Source organism: Falco punctatus (genome assembly GCF_963210335.1).
Source record: "Falco punctatus genome assembly, chromosome: 1".
Classification (NCBI taxonomy): Eukaryota; Metazoa; Chordata; class Aves; order Falconiformes; family Falconidae; genus Falco; species Falco punctatus.
In genome coordinates, this window is record NC_137580.1 from 105135608 (window position 1) to 105149210 (window position 13603).

Sequence of the window (13603 nt, forward strand, 5' to 3'; positions counted from 1 at the left end):
AGTCAAAGCTAATTCTTCTTGCAAATTAGGATCTGCATCTACATATAAGTAACTGGTAGCTGGATGATAATCTAAAACATTAGCTGAAAGGTGCTGAAGAATAATACTGTTATTCTTTCATTACTACAAGAAGAAAAGGAAACTGTACATCACATGAAAGGCTGACCAGCTGCTAGTATTACATAATGGATGGGTACACTGCTGATTCAATAAATGCGAAGAATACAGAAATTTATCTACAAAGTCAGACACTCTTGTGTCCGCATTAAGAATTTACTAAAATGTATGGCACAAATATACCACATATTTCTTGGTTATTTCTCTTTGCATGCTGGTTTATTTCATATGGGTTTTTCCCCCCCAATAATATTTTTTTAAAGACACTGAAAGGAGGGGGAGGAAAACAAGTGTTCTAGCCAGCAAGCACCTCATCTTACCAACATAACAGAAAAAAATAATTTCCAGATTTGACAAGAGCTAAGCTATGCACAGCACCTACTGAATCTGAGTAAGATTTAAAACTTGAATACAGACAGCAGGCACATCACAGTCTACCTTCAGAAATAGCATGGCTGCTGCTGAAGGGGAAACTCAAGCACTAATGATTGGTTAAGTACTCAATTGCTTCTGTCAGTAAGTTTACAACGTACCACAGGGAAGACGCACAAAAAAAAACCTCCTTGGACAAATTCTGAGTGCATTGACAAAGGAAGAAAAGAGATCCTATAAAAAAAAAAGTCAACATTTTTTAAATAAAAAAAGACATGGTGCTGAGACTACAGCTCAATTCAAAGTGAAACTAGACAATTTTACAGTTAACTGGAAGAAGTATTGGGAGAGAGAAAATTCATGCTTGAGACAGATACCTGGTGCTTACAAATTAGAACTGGATATTTACTGAGGTAAGACTACCTGATCCTGAACGATGTTTAATTTCTTGCTTCCTCCTTTGCAGAATTTAGTTCTGATTGCTGGAAATATAAAATGCTGAAGTATTGCATCTTCATTTGGAAAACAGAGACATGAGGAAAAAGACAATCGCATCTATTAGTTCAGGTGGGCATGTACATATATCTCTACATGGATATGAATATGTGTTTGGCAAACACTGGATGTAGATGGAAGCTTTGGGATGCCAAGGGTGGAAGCAGGGGCCTGACAGCTCTTTAACAAGTAAAGCCTCTATACAACAGATACACTCAAGATGCAAATAAAAATAAGAGAGCATATAGTAATGTACCTATGCTCTCTAAACTCTGTTTCTAGTTTCTTTACATGAGAAGCACAATTTCCAGGAGTTCAGCTCCCACTTAAATAGCAAAACAGACATCCTGATTTTCCAGAGATTATGAAAATTCCTATCACCACTCTATAACCTTGAGTCTATCAGCATAGCTAACTGTATTTCATTTGGAGCAGCAGAGCTACATCAATTTGCAGTAGGCAGGGAGCTTCTGTTTCCAAACAGACCATGAGGAGAGTTATGACCTGCAAATCAGGCCAGAATATCCTTGGCTCTGTTTCAGGATGCAAATACTGCTTTTTCTCTTAGAAATATTAAAATTGAATGATCTACCGAGGAGGCCTTTTTTACCTACTTTGGTTATGGGTCTTTTGGGAGATTGTTTTGACTATCAAGTAGCTTTTAGTGGTTATCAGTGACCAAAAGATCAATTTACACTCTTGGAAAATAAATGCAATTCTTGCTTACAATAAAAAGCAAACGTGCAAGTAGAGAGAAAAGGAAGACAGAACAGGATTAATAAATTAAAATTGTTAGCAAGCACTAACATGTATCGAAAATGGCAAATTCTCTGGAGTACAGCTGAGCTTCTTTTATTCAGGTCAATGACTCCTTTTGTGATTTCCTTCTCTAAAAAAGAGCATTTTTCAATGATTTATGTATAATAATCTCCACATCAGCATATTTTATTTTTCACTATTTGTTTGTTAAACATGCAGCAAGAATCTAACACTGAAGCCCTTAGCCTTGAAAAGAGAACTGGGATAAAGGCATAAAAATATACATATAAAATAGAAATATTTATTACTAAAGCTTGTTTATGATTTAACATGTAGGTAAGGGAAAAAGAATACATCATTTTAAATTCCTGAGTTAAGGCTTTAATGGTGTGAGTTCCAGACAGATACATGGGGCTGTTTATTAAGCAAAAAAAAGAAATTCATCCATTCACAGGCCACCAGAGCAGGAAACTGCAGAAAGCATTACAAAGGCAGCTTTTCATGGGTCTGTGCAGGTGCTGTCTCTTTGCAGCCTGTAGGAGTCAAAATTGGACAAAAAATTTAAATAATTATTATTTAAATTATTAAGATGACTTGAATCAGTTCAAACAGATTGACAAATTCTTGAATTCAGGGTGGGTTTTTCAGGACTAAACTTCATCATGGAAGATCTTCAGCCATCTCTGCTCCTGTCTAGTTGCCTATGTAAAACCTTTATACTTCAAAGTGTTCACCCCCAAGTGCCTGTTTGAAGCTCAGGAACTGGCATGCTGATTTCTTGGGGGAGGAAAAAAAATATCTGGTGTCCACTTCTTTGAAGTCTCATTCATTACAAAGTCTTGTCACCCAGTCAAAGAGCAGGACAGCCCTGTGACAAAAAGGATACGATTTCCAACAGTGAATCTCAAGACTGCAATATTATCTGAGGTAAAGCCTGAGCCTAGAATTTCTTTGTCTTAAATCACAACAGTTCTTACACAGAAGCATCTCTTTCCAGGCTAGAAAAGTCAGGGAGAGTCTCAGATGACTCCAGTATGCATGTCACATTGGAGTATCCTACCAGTAAACCCATATCTGGATTAATTCTCATTTCTACCCTGAAGACTTGAGAAACTGAGAGTTCTACATTGTCAACATTGTGCTACAACTGAATAGTGCTAGTATTTTGAAGGTTATGATTTGTTGTAGCAAATATTCAGATAATTTTAATTATTTGATTGACAACAGAAAATCCCAACAGATCTCAATTGCAGTATGAATTATCTTTTTTACCAGTTCATAACAAAACTGTCCCCTACTGATGTAGAGGATTCCATTGTCTTTCCTGTCAGTACAGAAACTTTCACCAACATAAAATCCATTTTCAAAATACTGGGGGGGTGGATGGACCCCACACAGATGGGGGCAGGGTGGATGGGGGAAGATTTCCAGCATCTTTCAGCTAACAGGTCTCTCCTACCCTGCCAATTTCTGACAAAGCCTTTAAAGACAACGAAGCCTTCTTACTATAGAGCTGTATTCCCAACATTGACTGGGTACTTAGTAGGCACTGACGTCCATAAATATTTCACAAGGAAAAGAATGCATTTCCCAAGCATTGACTAGCTACATATATTATTTATATGAAACCATAACTTAAGTTGAAAAACAATAAATGCTTCAACAACAGACCTATTCACAACCTACTCCATTACTAAGTAAAATGGGCTCCGGCTATTCCTCAAGATCTCATAACTACGCAGAAATTCAATGAGACCTGCATATAAACATGACCTATGGAGGTGGAGTACAAGATTGTAGTCACTTCACCAATACTAGTTAACTTGAACTTACATGGACAACAGAATATAAGACACTGACATTCGTTTACATTTTATATTTGTATTTTATGCTCCCATTTGAGCTGAGGTCTCCCACTCTAAACAAAGGACAGAAAATGTACAAGGAAGTAGTCTTATCTCCCATTTAATACACTAAGGGAGATAAAGGACTACATTTGCCACCGCCATGCCCCCAGCATAGGTCACCGATAGCCTTTTCTAGAGAAGAAAGTTGCTACAAGAAAGATAAAGGTCAGGAAACCCAGAGATCGCATATTCCAGGTTCATGACAAAAGATTCTAAAGTCTTTTGGGAACCCAACCGAGACTTTCTACTTCCCAAACAACTTAGCTACAAAACTTCCCTTTCTTGGTAAATGAGCTTCAAACAGGTTTTTAAATGACTGCTTTGTCATTCAACCTGTTCAACACCATAGAGGAGGCATCTCAGAGGAGGTGTAACAGACTAATGCTCTTTTGCCTCAAGCACTCATAACATTAATGGAAGTTAATTCTGCTGGTGAAAAAGAGTTAAGTGAGTTTTGCTAGCTCATAACCACAGCTAGGGAGAAGGGAAAAGCTTTTGGAGGGGAGAAAGTGGATCTGAGATGTAGGCAGTACCACCACCATTTATGTGTTTACCACTCAGCTGGCAGCTAATGGCCCATGTACAAACTCAGGATGAAAGTGGGTAAAATAAATTGCATTCTTTAAAAGAACCATCTCTTCTTTCAGTGGCACAAAAAAAAACCCAAAAACATCCAAAATGCACCCCAGAAAGCTATTTTGAGTTTGTTCTTTCGGCAAGACACAGAAAGTGCCAAGATGAAGTCAGTCAATTAAGTATTGTGAAGGGAGGTGGAGGTGAGGGGGTAGGGATAAGCAATAAAACCAGTGGAAGCTCTGGAGACAAGACTCACCTCCGTGCAGACAGCAAGAAGGATATTTATGCACTATTTATACCACTCCCAAGTGCAAATTTTGCCTTTCATCGACTATAACACACATTTCAAAGATCTTTCTGCAGCTCTGGCATAACACTAATAATGTCGCAACAATGAAAGCTGAGGAATCAGGGCTACTGCAGCCACTTTGGGCAAGATCAAATGGTGTATTCCTCTCCCCTCGACACTCCAGGGCATCACACATCCTGAAAAGCAAAAACCCAGAGCAGGCTGAACACTGCAACGTGACAGAGGCCATGTCAGTAAGGGAGCATTTCCCAAGCATCTCCTTGTTGCTTCCTCCATTCCCTTCCCATTGATTCGAAGTGAGAGGGTTTGGGTGTTATTCAGTTTTTCAGCAATGTGATGGGGGCCTGGCCAAGAGCCTCTGTTAGAGGAGGGACATGCTTTAGTGGGAAATCTGACTGCTGTTCTGCCTCCCCTGCCATCACTGCTCATTTTGTGACAGGCAAAGGAAGAAGGTCTCTTGTCTCTGAAGGCACCCTGGAGCTCCCAGTGACTCTGCAAAGCATGGCAGGTGGTGGGCCTGACCCAGCCCTGCTACCCTGCCTTCTCCTTCGCTGACAGAGAAGAGCATAGATTCACAGCGCACCTAAAACACACAGCTCTCAGCAGTGAAGCCCACTCACTTATTACAGTATTGCTGGTTTATATGGCAGGTGTGAACTAATTCAGTTCGTTTGGATCCAAGAGCTCTCAGCAACAGACAGGAAGATAAACAGCCTTGGGAAAGGGGGTGCTGACAAGCATGGACTTGTAGAAACTGACTGAAAGGATCAGGAACCTGCACACTCAGCTCCCCCCACCCCTTCAGCAGCCACAAAGCATCCCCACCATCAGAATCTCCACTGCTCTCTGCATTTCATTTTCCATCAAAAAGGCATTTCAGGGAAGCTCTGCTTTGGCTGAAACAGGCTACAAGCCCTTGATACGTGCTCCTTCCAAGGCTTAGGCCGAAGAGGATTTCTGGTAGCACCTACCATGAAGATATGCCCAGCCCTGTGTTTCCACATTATCACTAAAGCCAGACTCCAGAGACTCCATTACACTTGTTTCTTTCCCCTAGTACCACTCTGCCACAGCAAAGTGATCCTACCACTTGAAAATGGAACTGATCAGCAGGAGTAGTGAGCAACCTAATTCCTTCAAAGGGTTATTCAGCCATGTGATCCCAGATAGTATCTTCAAAGACCAGAATGTATCCCCAGTTTGGCTTCATCAAAATCCAGCATCAAACACACCTCCAGGTTGCTATCTCCGATTTCTGCAGCTCCACTCTTTCAGCGCTCGTCTTACAGAACAGAGTTAGACCACTGAGAAGTTCAGATGAACATCCTGTGTATACAATGCCTGTACCCACATACAAACCACCAGCAGACCACAAGTGATCCAGATGCCTTGTGCCATATCCTCAGCACAGAACTAATTTCACGTTGAGTATAAAAGAAGACAGTAGGACCATGTCCAGTCCAGCTCCACTCTACACCAGTCTCAAGCAGATAAGATTTGTATAGGCCACTTAGGAAGGCATGGGAAAGGAAACCCTGACACAGTAGTGTGAGATCACACACAGCTCTGACACTCTAAGAGCTCACACTATAAAACCTTCATTGCTCCAATCCATGGAGCAAAATGACAAATGACTCCAGTCAAAAGCTTACAGTCAGGACCTAAATCTTCTACCACCCCTTTTCTGCGTGAATTAATTTTAGGTGTTCTGTGAGATAAATTGAATTTTGCATTCTTCCAACTGCAAAAATAGATTGTTCTAGTTATTAAAATAAATATATGAAGAAAAGAATTGAAAAGATAAAAGAGAAAGCAAACTAGCATAGTTAGAAGTCAGAGTCATGCCAAAGAATCACAGTGGTATTAAGACACTTGTGCTATGTTTTTGCAAGGACACCAAGAAATAAATAAATATATATATATAAAAAAAGAAAATACCTCACACCTTTTCCGAGTGAGTCTTTTTAAAGGCAGTTTGAGGTTAAAACTAAAACAGATGTCATAATTTAACCTGCACTGCACCAGCTGACCGACTTCAGTGGGAACAAGAATGGGCCAAAATTATGTTCTGGTTATACGTCCAGCAATTGCAGTGCATTCTCTGATCAGTATCATGGGGTTTATGCCTCAACTGCAGAATTTGTCCACCATGGTAATCTTCAAACAGCCTTCCTCTTCTCTCTTCTACTAGGCACCATACATCATTTTTCCCTAACTAATAGAGTACAGTTCTACACAGAGACACTACAAAATCTTAATTGTCCAGGAGGCTCCACTCAGACTTCCCAGGACACAGGCTGCAAGGTCCTCCTGAAAGCTGTCTTGGTCCCTCAGACACCATTTATCTCCTTTCTTGTTGCATTACTGCATATCACTTCATACTGGTTAACCTATCTACCTCCTACCAACATTTCAGCAAGGAGTCCTATGCTCCTCAGGCAGTAAAAAGGTAAAAAACATCAGATACCAAAACCTCAGAGATTAAAGAGCCTGACACCTACATCTTTTTATATCTGCCCCCTGAGACTATTAAGCAGCAATTACCACTTAAAAGCCTTGAGTCCTCCAATGTTGCAGTCACCCACTAGACTAGGCCCTCTCAGATCAGCCATTGTGACCTGTTTAGTAGAATATTTTATTTCCTGACAATTGCAGATCAAGCTCAACTGGAACTATCTACCAGACTTGGGGAAGAAACACTTATGGAGATGAAAACATTTTAAAATAAAGCACCTGAATATTTTTTTTAAAGTGAAAAAATCTTGAAAATAAATGTTTCATTTCAGCTCAAATAAGATATTTCATTTGACTTAAAACAAAGTTTTTACTAGTTTTTTCATTCAGCCAGCAAACTAAAAAAAATATTATCATTTATTTCCACAGTGCTACTTAGATTTGGGCTCTGAACAGATTTCACTACAGAAGAAAAACAATCAAGTGCTGTGTTGCTAACTGACCAATTAATTCTTAGTTCTGCAACACTGGATTTTTTTCTTAAAGTCCCAGCTTCCTGAATCATGGGATTATATGAAAATTTCACCTTTCTTTCCCACAGAAAGTGGAGGTCTGATAATCTGGGCTGCAAACAAAATCTGGCATGATGGAGCACTAAAGTTTTAAATGCCCCAAACAAGCAAAACATGTAATTTTCCATCCTACTGATTTTGAAGTCAATCTCCTAATACAAGATGGATATTATTGATGATTTTTTAACTCTTAGGGTACAGAATATTGCAGATTACTTTCCAGGAGCCATTGAGAAAGACACTTCAGGATACCTCCATCCCTAGGGCTTTTAACCCTCTCTGTTATTGGCTCCCTCCCCCATTTGGTTTGGGGAAGGAAACCATCAGCCAGCTAAGTCTAAACCCATACAAACAGTAAGAGTTAATTTGTTGCAATGTATCTGAGTGTAGTAACTGATTACATTTTTCCCCAAAGGAAACTTCAGTTAATTTGGTTAGTGACTCATATGCCAGGCTGCCAATTACAACACAGATGATTACACACATAAATTCACGTCGGAGTGGCTCAACGATCACAGGGAGGGGGTGGGGGGGTGGGGGTGAAGAAAAGAGAGAAATTAAAAAAAAAAAAAAGAAAGAAAAAAAAAGAAGCAGGGAAAAAAAAGGCTTCCCTCTCTGCTTTACTTTCCTGGGCTTGGGGGTGGGTAAGCACCCCACCCTGCAAGGTGCTGGATGCCCATGAAGACCGTTGGAGACTGAGTGCCAAAACCTACGACACTGGGACATGACATCTCTGAAATGGCAGTGTCTTCTAGCTTTCCATTTGGGATTTTCATTGCAGAAATACGTTGCATGCTCTCTAAAAGATTGTTTGCCAGTATCATTAGAAGAATCCATATACAAAGAGAGCAGGAAGGAGGTTAAATGAGCAGTGCTTGGCAGTACATCAGTAAATAATTTAAAGATAACCTGTGCATACCAATAAAAAAAAATTCCAATTAAAGTAACTTATTACAAACCTAGACCGATTTCTGAAGTGCTTTATATTCCTAAGGAGGAGTGGGAGAGGGAGAGGAAAGAAACAGGACAAGGAGTCAGAGTCGGATACTATAACATGAGGAAAGCCCAAGCTAGGCACTAGAAAAAAATCCTACATGCCTCATCAATTGGTCAATTAAATCAATATCAAGGGGAATTGGCCAGGCTCCTGAATACATATATTCAGAGAAAATTAGACTTTACACTTAAAAGCAATAGGAAGTTCTGACATTTGGTGGAGAGCGTAGGAGGAAGAAGGTGTTCTTTTATCTTAAATGAAAGATACTTCACTGGCCTAAAATATATTTCTAACTAGACATTCCTCTAGACAAACAGCTGCAAACACTTCCTTCATTCAGGGTCAACAGGCTAGCTATAGTATAATTCATGCAGTTCCTTGCTGGAGAGGTCAAAATCCTTTACAAACAGTAATTAAGCTTCATGGCATCAGGGTACTATTATACCAGTTTTACAAGGGAATAAATACAAGGATGTAGCGGCTAAGAGATTTGCCCAAGGTCATCAAGCAAGTCGGTGGCAGAATCAAGCATTACACAGATGCCTGGTCTGCCATCCTCACCTCTCACCAGTAGAGAACTCCCCTACATTGGCCTTTATTAAATAACCATTGCAAAATACATTAATCTTAATTTGGAACTATGTAAATAGACTCTTTCCCAAAAGACAGCAATTGGCTGTTAAATAAATACCAAGTGATTATTACAATCATATTTGCTGAAGGGTGGATCATCAGTGTAATGTGCTGGGTTCAATAAAAAGGTTATTGCCTGTCAAATAAACGTGATGAGCAGAGCCTGGACTGATGTGGAGTATATTCAACAGTCACTGGCTTTGGTGGCAACTGTAGCTGCTCAGCACCTTCCACAGTCTGAGTTCAAGCGGGTTTTTGCAATATGTAAGGAGAAAACTGGTGCTGCCAAAGCAGAGATAATTCCATAAGCAAGATAACCTTAGGCCAGACTCTGGCATCCTAAACTTGATTATAAATGTAGTTAAGTCTCACAGATTTCTGTAAAAACAACTCAGTGTGAGATGCTGTTCTTAACAAGGGTAAAGGTAGTAGAAGTCACTCCTCTAGTATGAAAGGGTAAGATGATTTCAGTGCTAGTGCTAAATTAAGTGCAGATACAGGAAGCTAAGGATCTTGCTTCTGTTTTTATTATAACTCAGTAGAAGGAGAGAGCTGTAAATACAGTTGAATGGTCAGATTATGTCTTTCAGAGAGATGGTCTCAACACAAAGGAAGCTATTTTAAATTGCCAGGTTTTTTTATGTTTTTCCAAAGTGTGAGTTTATAAGAATAGTGTTTGTTCTCTGCCAGACCATCATGGATGCATCAAAAAAAATCTTTGTACCCTGCAGAACTGATTGTCATTTGCAGTTACACACTAAGGCAAGCACCCTGCTATAAACTATAGTCATTCATTTTTAGGCTGCCTCACTCCACCAAAGCAGGGTGAAAGGATATTATTACAATAAACCCTCCGTTCTGATTTAGTTTGTCAGTGTAAGCAGCGTGTTTCACCAGAACAACAAGTATTGCTGCTGTCTCAGAGCAAATATTGTTCTTTGCAAAAGCTAAGAGCCAAACAGTCAATGCATGTAGAAGCTGCTGCTTATGTTACATAAACATTTTTTTTTTTTTAAATCGGCTTTTCCAGCACCGAGTCAGGGCAGAAGACAGCGGAGCGGTACCGAATGCCAGCACTAGGTGGCAAGCCTCTAACAAGAAGTAACTTCAGGAACCAGAAGCAGAAACCGAAGCTTTCAGCAGTCACCTGACAGAATTTCACGTTGTGGAAAAATGTTCTTGATTTAAACACCTAATGTTTCCCATTAAGAGCTAATGTCCTCCCTATATGCCGGCATAGAGCAGCGGCTAAAGCATACAGGACAAGTTGTACTGCAGGCATCGCCTGCAGAGTACAATTCTTACCATTCTTATCTGCAGACCTTACCAAGATGTTCTTTTTCCTGTTAATGTTTCCTTAACATAGTTACTTTTTTGTCCGCCCCCCCTCACATTTAGTCTGTTTAGGGTTTTGCTACTAGAAACAGCTGAAGGTCGAGATATGAATTTTAAAAGATACAGGCTTTGCTTGATCCAGAGGGAGCCAGTTTGGAAAGTATGTGATGTAGCTTCTCTACCAACGACGAGCCAGGCGGCGCAGCCTCGCACACACATCCGCACTCGCACAAGCCAATTAGAATGTTAATAATAATTAAGTGTCTTACTCCTAAGATGCTCCTACACAGGGGAATGCTAAACTGCCAGTCAGCTCATTTCATTACATGCAGCCAGACACCTCTCAGACCTTGTGTATTTGCTAAGGGAGCCGAGCAGAGCGATTCCAGCTCCAGCCAATCTGATTTCAGATGATCTGCTCAACAAACAAATTAAAGCAGCCTCCAGAAAGAAACGTGGACCAGAAAAAAAGTCCAGCTGTGGCAGCTGAGTTGTACCCTTTACCTCAAACTGAGCCACAGCAAATAAATACAGGGTGAAACCTATAAATTTCCAGTGTGCAGGGGTTTGTGGGAGTCTTTATCTAGCTTTGGTTCACACGCTTCAAAGAGGCTCCATTTCAGATTTGAGATAATCCCCTAATTAAACACAAACTCAGCCTTAAGCTGCATGTCATCTGATTTCTACCCAAAAAATCAGAACTGGACACAGACTTGCTGGAGTTGCTCAGCGTGTTCAGCTCTGAGATCACATTTAACTGGACAGCAAGGGCTGGCCCAGAGGTTGCCTTCCATCTATTTGGACCATGTGAGTCACCCACCTTCCTCATCTTTCATGAATGCTGTAGTCTGGCTCGCAGCTGACCACAATGTATTGCTTATTCACAAATCAAGCCGTTTCAGATGTTAGTTTGCAAACAGCCATGTCCTTTGGTGGACAATAGGACAGAATGCTAGCAAGAAGGAATGGTGGGTTTGCTGCTGGAAGAGTTCTTGGGTTCAAGGCTTGGTCTTCTGGTAACATTCAGGAAGGGGTTGGAAAGAAAAGCTTGGATACAATTCTCATGAGCAGTCAGTCACTCAAAGTGACTCTGAAGAGTTTTGGAGTTTCATTATCCCTGGCTTAAAAGGAATGAATTTAGTATGTTTCTGATAGCAGAAATGTTATGGCTACTTTTTATCCAAACCTCTAGTTTTGGAAAAAGAAAATAAGAAAAAAAAAGTGAGGCAAGAAGCAAATTCTACAGGAGTATGGAAACAGAAAGCCCTGTTTGTTCAGAGCACACTCCAAATAAAGCAGGCACAAAATAAGTTAAAGCACGACTGAGTCATTCACATTTCCAATAAATTAAAGGGGAAAAATCCCATCATTTTTCAGTCCATTTCACATCAGAGAACAATCACAACGGACTACTCAATGCAATGATGACTTTACCCCTGCCCCCAAGGGGTTTCTCTGCCTCTTTTGCACAGCTTTGAAAATGGTCACATTTGCCCCAATTTTACATCTTTCCCCACATTCAGTTTGCCCTGTTCCAAACACTTCAGGTTCACACAGCTGCCTGCTTGCAGTTTCTTTTTACTATCCTTTGATTTTTACCAGCTGCAAGAGAAAAAATACACAAAACTGCATCTGATTAGATGTGCATGACACATAACGCTACACCAGAGTGTATATCTGAGTTTACCCAGATTCAGTTTTCCCAAGAGATCAGAAGTATGAGCCAAAACCCAAGCCAGTCCAGCAACCTGAATCCAGTAGACAAAGAATAAATGAAGGTACCTCTGGGTCCTGTTTTCAACTTCTTCGCAGGTAACCAGAGGGGATGCTGTTGGGCCAATTCACTGCTGTGGTAGAAGTCTTGCATACCCAGCTTGAATTTTATCTTCAGCCCTTGGGAAGTAAGAGGCTAAATGAGGAATCTAAACTGAGGACTCAACTTTGAGTTGAGCTTGAGCCCTTATAAGCCACTATAGAGATAGAAAGTTCCATTAAGACATGTACAGGTTCTAATGAATTTATTGCAGAACATCAGTGAAAAGAATCAGAACCCTTGAGTTAGAAGGAACCTCTGAGATCCCTTGTTCAAACTCCTGCTCTAAGAAAAGCTAAGTTACAGCTCTATGTATAGCACAAGACCTTGAAACAGAAGTGAGCAGATGTGGAGACGTTTCTAGGATAACATTTACCTAGAGCTTTTTAGACATTTTTATCCAAGCAGTACAAACAGTTTGCTCTAGAGCAGAGCAGCTGCTCTGTTACACAATAAAGAGATTTTCTATATTGTATTGCTGGTGTGCTCTGCGCTTCTAAAAGCATTACAGAGGTAGAATCCGAAATACATGGTGGAAACCAAAAGGGAAATGGTTGCATTTGAGTTTAGCACAAAAACCTAATTATAATTTCACAGAAGAACTGAGGGAGAACGGAGTAAACTCCTACATTGATCTTACTGCTTGGAGATTCTGCCACAGTGAGGCAGAGAACCGAGAACAACCTGGAGACTTAATGTGGGTATTCACTCCCACAGGGCTGCTGCTGACTGACTTAACTGGAACTATATTTGAAGCAGACTGTTTTATATCTTCTGCCCACTTTGTACGAGATCAAATTCCACTCACTCATAAACAAGAACTTGTGTTTTCTAAAAAAATTAATTACTATTTTTAAACAGAAAATAGCAACTAAACATGCAAAAATAAGTTTGAACAACTCTGAATGATTTGCACTAGCATTACTCTGCAAACAGAAACTTTCAAACCATGGAAATAATGAAGTGTTCTTGACAGTCATTTTCCTCTCAGCCATACAGTAATGAACAAATCTGGTTTATTGTTATTGCAAGGCATCAGTGGAACTGTATGAGAATATCTGAAAATGTAAGAAGTATTCATAAAGTCAAATAGTCTGAGCTTTGTTATTCACATTGGGCTAACAAGACTAATGTTAACCTTTGGAGGCATCACTGTCTATAAATTACAGGAAAATGAGCTGGGCAATTAGCTGGAAGCAAAATAAGCATCCTCATCTTCTGTAAAACAGCAAATTATTTTATAAATAAGTGTTTGATCAAATA